The 8,471-nt window shown below is 37.6% G+C and overlaps 1 pseudogene; it reads right to left on the minus strand.

Annotated features, from left to right (window-relative positions):
• Nucleotides 1-2,145: 2,145 nt before the first annotated feature.
• LOC115416738 (nucleoporin GLE1-like) lies at nucleotides 2,146-8,471 on the minus strand (annotated as a pseudogene).

Raw genomic sequence — 8,471 nt, forward strand, 5'->3', positions numbered from 1 at the left:
CTGCCGCTACTGCCGGCACAATAATACTAGCAAATTAGACTACGGTGTTATTATTATTGTATATTTTGTATTATTATAACAATTATTATCTTCCCCCTCACCCCCCCTTCTGTTCTCACTTTCATTCACACCCCCCTCTTCCCCTTTTCCCATCATCCCTAATCAAGCTATATTATTAGTCACTCTTTACATTTATTATTTTTCATTGTATATGATGTCGTTGTTTGTCACTACTCTGTCATTGTTGTTGTTTTGGTTTGTTTATTTGTTTGACTTTCCCATTGTTTATGGTTGTTATTGTTTTTCTGTCCACAATGTCTTGTTAACTATAACTAATAAAAAAATAAAAACGTGTGTTCATCGACCCTGTCCCACAGACCATACAGGACACGTGTCCTGACACGTTTAAAACTGCTCATAAAACCACGTACATTACCAGGGTTTCTGCATGAATCAGCAAATCTAATTTAATTCTCTTTTTAATGCCACTTTAAACAAATTTCATGCCCATATTCATCTGCAGATACAGTTTTATATATAGTTTTTGTCGGTTTTACTGTCCACAGGCTTTAACCAGTTCTAAATAGTTCCTCCTCCAACAACTTCTGCCTAAACTTGCATTTTCCCTTTTTTCCACATTTGCTAATATTCCCTCCGCTCTTTCACAACAGCATGAACACGCTAACAGCACGATGCATTCCAAACATCCGGTGTTGTGACTTCATGTATCGGTCATAAACGACAGTCAGTTAAAGGGTTCGGCCTGTCATCACACTATACTTCCGATCAAAATTATCAAATGTTTATATAATCAAATAAATCATGAATAACAATGCTTTTTTTCCATCAAGTGTATTTAATTTTTTTAACGCCTCTGGACATCAAATTTAATGATTTTTAATGCTATTTAAGGCCTTAATTTTCACAAAATCTATTTAGTTTGACCGAACCATTTTAAACTTTGTTTTATCGTTCCTTTATTGAGTTGGTTTTATCTCTTTGCCTGGTGGTGTGGTTCGGTCAGATCTCAGCTGCAGAGAAAAACTCACTGAATCAATAGTCCGATGGTCCAGTCGCCTGATTGGTGAGTCCCAGTCTTGTCCCGCCTCCCTGTACACTAAACAGGTCCAGAGGATGGCTTCATCAATTCTAACAATGACTCCCATCCTTTAGGGGGTGAATTTCAGCTCCTTTCCTCTGGACGGAGGTTTTTAGTCCCAGGTGCAGGACACAGCGTTTATAAAAACAGTTTTGTTCCTGTCGCCGTCACTGAGCTCAATAAGAAATAGTGACATTGTACTTTATTTACTTATTTTAGTTAATTATCCTATTTCTTTGCTCTATTTAGTATTACTGTGACTTCTAATTTTTAAATGTTATGTTCTTATCCTGGTTTTATCCCAGAGACTGTTTTTATCTTCTTGGGGCTTTTATTGTGTTTTATTGCATCTTGTTTTTATTTATTTGATCTTATTTATTTATTTTATTCTTTTCCTTATCCATGCTGCTAATACTGATGAATGTGGAACACTGAGCACGTTTTGTCCTGTCTGTAAGCGTGATCAAGTACCTGCGCGAACAGGTTCAACGTATGTTTTGTTGTAATGCGAAAAGCAATCACTGTCTGCAAAACAAATCTACCCTCGGGTAGAAATAAAGTAACCTTGAACCTTAATGACTTTAATGCTTTTAATGACCTGCATAAACCCTGATTATGCACTTTATAGGTTATTTACGCACCTTCATCCAACTGAAACATTCCATTTTACTTTGCACCTTACAGTCTATTGTTGCTCTTAACCGCTTTATCGTCACTCAGTTCTGTTTTTATTCTAATTATTATGTACAGTGTGTTTGCTCGAGTTCCATTTGTTATTCTTGTATCCTATTTTTCTGTCTCTCATGCTGCCGTACTACAATTTCAATCAACTGTATCTCTTTTCTTTTGTTCATTGTGCTACTTATTACTTGTATTTAATTTGCATAAATTTTGCTGGACTGGGGTGGGGAATAGTTGTTTTTATGTTGTTTGTTGTGTTAAAACTTGCTTAAATATCCAATAAATAAACCTTGAAAAAAATGTTTAAATTAAGGAGACTGAAACCCCAACATTCACCACATCTGGAGGTTTTTCCACTTTCCTACCTTTCCTCTTTGCCTTCTCCTTAGCTGTCTCCTCCGCCTTCTCTGCGCCTCCTGCTGCGCCCGTAGCTCCGCCTCTTCCTCCGCTCCTCCTCCTCCTCCTTCTTCTTCTCCTGAGCCTTGGCCACCTCCTCTTGTTTCAGCCGGATCAGCGCCCTCATCTCGTGGAGGGCTCGTTCTGCTGCTGTCATGTCGTCCACGCTGGGAAACTCGCCCTGGAAAGGAGGCGTGGTCTAAATATTCAGGTTCTACGTAAACTATGTGGACACGTTAAATTCAGGTGTTTCTTTTCCAACAAGGGTCTGGGATACAAACAATAACGGCAAATGTCAGAATATAGTTTTATATTAAGGGATAATATCATTGCATTGGTTAGTTTGGTTTAAAATTTGTTTTTGCTTCCAAATGACTCAGAGATGGTTTTTACTGAATTTCTCTCAACAATGATTTTTTTTTTGTATCCATGATTATGATATTTTAAACTGTAAATAGTAATTTTCTAGCACAACTAACCATCTGCTTTCATCACATCTCACTGAGGAAGAAAATCTCCCATTAAACTTTAAGGAAATACTGATGATATAACCATACGGACATAAATATTGGGACACATCATGTCTACAGCTGTAAGATGTCCTGTTCATGAGGATTTGACATAAAAACATCAATATTTCCTTAAATTTTAATGGTAGATTTTCTTCCTCGGTAAAATGTGAAGAAAGCAGATGGTTAGTTGTGCTAGAAATTATTTATTTACAGTCAGAGCAGGAAAATATTTTAGGAATTTACAGGTATAACATTTAAAATCATAATCATGGATTAAAACAAAAGAAACATATCATGTTGAGAGAAATTCAGTAAAAACCATCTGTGAGGCATTTTGGAAACAAAGATAACAATTTAAAACCAACTAACCAATGCAATGATATTTAGAATAGAATAGAATAGAATAAATAGATCTTTATTGTCATTGTCACAGAAACAATGAAAATCAGTTTAGCAGCAAAATCACAGCAAAAAGGACTTTTTAAAATTATCACACAAAATACTAAAGAAAATGTAGGCATGTGCAAAAAGTTCTAGAATAATATTATATACCATATACTACTACAGTATGACTAGAACTACTGAAATACAAAAGTTAACTCTATACAATAAATTACAGATATTTATCCCAATGTAAACTATATTATTTCATTAGTCATTATTGTTTTGTATCCCAGACCCCTGTTAGAAAAGAAACACCTGAATTCAACGTGTCCACATACTTTTGTCCACATAATGAATATTCCTTTTTCAGGTGCTGGAAGCGTAGACTCACCTCAGCCGTCTTCCTCACCACCTCGGACACCTGCGAACACAGCTGGTTCCCTCTGGTGCTGTAGGAGCTGAGGCTGGACGGGGGCAGGTCTGTCCTGGTCTGGGTGGACGGTTCCAGGAGCTGGTTGAGCTGCAGGATCTCCTCCTGGATGGTGTTGAGTTTCGGCGTCGATCCCTGCCCTCCGCCTTCGCTGCCGCTCAAGCTCCGCCTCCCGGAGACGCTGCTGCCCCCTCCCTCAGCCGCAGGTTCAGGATCTAGAAAACAGTGAGGACATGAGTTACACTGATCAAACGGCTGTGATTAAGGCCGATGGATGCTAACAAGGGGACTGGGGGGGGGGGGGGTCAGTGAGGTTCAAGGAATCGAGATGAAACAGGATTTGATGTATTTAAAGTAGTGGTTTCCAACCTTTTTGACTCGTGACCCCATTTTAACATCACAAATTTCTGGCGACCCCAGACATTCAAAACGGAGACATTTTTTTGTTGCGAAAATTTTTTTTGATCATGTAATAGTTTGCTATACTATAATAATAATAATAATAATAATAATAATAATAATAATAGAAGCACTCAGAGCACTGATCTCCACCAAGGCAGATCAGCCCCCCCCCCCCCCCCCATCACCACCAAAATGTATCATTTGTTCCTTGTGCCAGTATCAACATTTCCTGAAATTTTCATCCAAATCCATCCATAACTTTTAGAGTTATCTTGCACATGGATGGACAGACAGACAGAAAGACAAACCAACGCTGGCAAAAACATAACCTCCTTGGCGGAGGTAATAATAATAATAATAATAATAAATTTTATTTGTATCGCGCTTTTCATGGAACTTAACCTCCTCAGACCCAGGACAGAAAACCCATAGGTTTTCTGTCCACAGCTGTGGACAAGAGTTTCACAACTTCATACAAAAAAAAAAAGAAAAGAAAACTGTCCACCACAAAGGACATGCCATAAAATTTATTTATTATGGACAGAGGCAGTAAATCCAGGTGTAGATTACTGCACAAAGGGAGAATTTTATTTTCCTTGGTCAGGATATGCACAGTCAGTCCAGCTGTGATTTACCAGGCTGACAATTAATACTGAACAACAAGAACTGAAACTATGAATTATGAAAGAGCTGCAGCATCTGAAACTGACCACAATGAACATTTGACAGATAAACAGAACCACAGTGCTGCAGTTTCACAACCACCGTTTGTGTCATTTTGGGATTGGGATTGTCTGTCAACTCGCCATATATGTTTATTAGTAAGTTTGTATTTGTATTTTTATTTTTATCAATTCCTAGAAATTTCAGGTGACCCCATTTGAATTCCAGGCGACCCCATGTGGGGTCCTAACCCCAAGGTTGACAAACACTGATTTAGGGTCAACTGTTTAAATCAATGGAGAGGTTGGACTGGAGGTGAAGAGAAAAAGTGTTAGGAGTGATGTTTTAAGAGCGTCTCCGAGTATGAAAGGAAAGGTGTGGAGGAAAAGGCAGGAGGATTCCAGGTTTGATGGATCAGATTTGTTGATAATAACAGCAGTGTCTTATTCTGTTTAAATGCGTCCTCTCATACCTTCATTCTGTGTCGTTGTTCCTCTTTCAGCTTCTCCTGACGCCCGATACTCTCTTTTGTTCTGAAAAAAAAAAAAAAGGTTAAAAATCCAGCAGCGTGGATCTTGGGTTAGATTTTGTGAAATAAACCAGAGTTCAGAGTGGTCCCTCACTCTCTGTCCATCATGTCTCTCATGCTCTGGAAGTCCTGCCTCTGCTTCAGCTCCATGAACTCCTCGAAGCGTTTCAGCTGCTCCGACTCCGACGTCACCACCGATGCCACCAGCTTCTCCTGCTGCTCCTGCCGCAGCCTGAACGCCATCTACACACACACACCACGCACGCAACGCACACACACACACACACACATTCAGGTTTAACAACAGATGACATAAATCCAGGTGAAGTCTGTTGGTGTCGTCAGTGACAGGTGTCCGACCGACCTTGGCCTGCTCTCGTTTCTCCTCCTCAAACCTGATGATGCGTCCAGCCATCTCCATGGCTTTGGGCGACAGCAGGGAGATGGCGGGTGGAGACGGAAGACCTGACATGTCGCTCACATCAGCTTCTGGATCTGTGTGGTTCGCTTCATTACTGACGACCTACAGCACAGGTGGAGAGAGGAAAACCAGGGTTCACACACATTTTTCAAGGTCAAATTCAAGCACTTTTAAGGATAACTTCAAATTTTCCAGCACATCACCTTATCACTGGGGTAAAATCCATATCTACAGGACTACATATACTCATGATTATTTTTTTTCTTCCTTTAATCACAACATATATTGTATTATGCTATAAACCTCTAAAGTTATGTTTCTTTTTATTTTTAATAAAAACAGATAAAACAGTTTTACCACATGCACCCCTGCTCAAACAGGATTCCTACAAGTTAAATTTGACAAATTTTTAAGACTGTTTAGAACAGAATGTAATGCCCATTTCATAGTCATACTGGCAAACATTTGTGACTCCTAGAATTTAGGAAAATGCATTTATTTAGTCCAACACCTTGATTCCCACCATTTGAGTCATTTCTCACCAAGGGCTTAGCAAAAACTGGTTCCTAATTTCAATGTAAATTGTCAGGTTGGAAGTGAGTCGACCAACAGTATTTTCTTTCCAGTTTGGACATTTAACAGACCATTTAAACACAACACAGCCAACAACTTTATGGCAACATAACTTAAGACCTACCATATCAAATTTAATATCTTTTAAAGACTTTTTAAAGGTATTAAATGCAGATTTGTAAATTCAAGACTTTTATGACTTTTTAAGACCCTGCGGAAACCCTGTAAAAGGAATTAATAGCTGCAGTATATATGGTTACATGTATTAAAACAGAACAACTAAAGGCAGGTGTAATGGTTTTATAGTGATAGTGGAATAAGGTTTTTGAAAGAGGAGAGTGAATGGATGAAGCCGTACCTGCTCAGGCTCAGCTGCTGATTGGACGCCGTTCACGCCCGATGCCTGTGATACTTGGAACGGATCCTGTGGAGGAAATCGAGGCTGGGATCTCATCAGAGAGTCCTGGGCTGGAGTCCCCGGAGCTGGAGGCTGCGAAGCAGGACTTCTGCAGAGACAAGGATCCCAGACGCTCCAGAACGACGCCGGAGTACGGGACAGACTGGGGGCTTCATTATAACCGGCCAGAATATCCTGTAAGAAAAAAAACAACACACTATTATGACTGTCTGATAAAAACATTTACAGGACTATGAAAGACTCCAGGATGAAAACACACACCACAACTATGTTTTTACCCAAATGCAGTTAGACTGTTAAATAACACACATAAACACACATAATATGAATACTGCACCGATCTGATATTAGGATTGGATATCGGCCTTAATATTAATATTTAGCTGGATTAGTAAAAGCTACCAATCTGTAAGACCAATCATTCCTGTTTAAATTTTTGCGACACGGGCTACGTCATGCATGCCGAGAGTTGACTGTTTATAGAAAACGTTATACGTTATTGAAAAAAACTGTTTACTTAAAGTCTAATCAATGCATTCAAGTCAATGCAAAGCCAACTACTTAGTAATGTGTGGCAATAAAAACACACTCAAAGACACACACATATATATATATTTAAAAAAACCAATCATTGTTTAATCATGACCCACCGGAGCTAAATATCCGAACTTTTAGACAAGAATAAAACCACAATTACATACACAGAAAAAAACTGACTGAAATAAATCTCCCAAAAACATAATTTTGGGCTTTTTCACCATTTTACCTTTTATATTGTACAGAAAACATTCATCCACCAAATAACTGTCACATGTGACATGAAGAATGTGATCATTAGTTGAAGCCCTGCTGCACTATTCATTAATATACATGTTATTTTACATTGTGTGATAGTTTGTTTTAAAACTGCATAAAAAGTGCAGGTTGACACACTGAACAGTTACCGTCTACCTGTATTCAGACATACTTATTTGACATTAGAGAAACTCAGTGAAATGTATGTTAAATTAAATATAAATGTGTCTGTATCTGTCAAATAACTGAACTTATAATAACTCTGATAATTACTTAAGTATGTTCTGTGTCATTAGAGTTAAAATATAAACGTGGTAAAAACAAAAGATGTCCCATGTATGAAACATCAAATCTCATTTTCATCTGTCACAAAATATTATGTACAAACAGTAGGTACAATATACTAAAACTTGAGCCTACACCTTTTGGGTAAATACTTTTCATTAAATTATCATTATTATTATTATTATTGTTATCTGTTTGTAGACTTTCATAAACTGTTAAAAAAGGACCAAAGTTAGTTGACTTGGTTTTGTTACATTAATGGTACATTTTCATAATATTTTAATATGATGTGTATTAGTGTTGTATTATTTTAACTGTCTCATTCATGTTTCATGCCACTCTGTGAATTAATTTAAAGCATTTTGTTAATTTAAATGTGAAAAGTGCAATAGAAATACAGTATACTAAAGTTCACTTGTGAAATTAACTAATACTTTACCAGTCAAAACTGCTAACAGCACTTCGGACCACATTAAAAATTGTTGATATATTAATCATTTTAGACATCTTTAATAAGTTATGTTTCCATATATTTTCATATTTCAAAATAAATACTTAAGGTGTGACGAGTTAGCATTATTTCAACAACTTACACATTAAAACAAGGATTTTTCCCTTATTTGTTCTGCATTGGTGATTTAGTAATTTATGCTGGTTTTGTTGTATATCTACAGTGTGTTTAAAATCAATACGTAGTTAAATATTCGTGTTATTAGTCCGTATTCTCGGTATTAGATTAGCCTACCGGGTGAGCTAAAGGCTAAGCTAATTAGCATAAACTCACCTCGCCTCTTTCAGACCAATACGGGTCGAACGAGAGTTTTCCCTTCGGTGAGTTTTTTAAGGCCTCTAGTGTTTCCCATCGTAGGTTTTCGGCGTGCAT

Source organism: Sphaeramia orbicularis, unplaced genomic scaffold, assembly GCF_902148855.1.
Source record: "Sphaeramia orbicularis unplaced genomic scaffold, fSphaOr1.1, whole genome shotgun sequence".
Lineage (NCBI taxonomy): Eukaryota > Metazoa > Chordata > Actinopteri > Kurtiformes > Apogonidae > Sphaeramia > Sphaeramia orbicularis.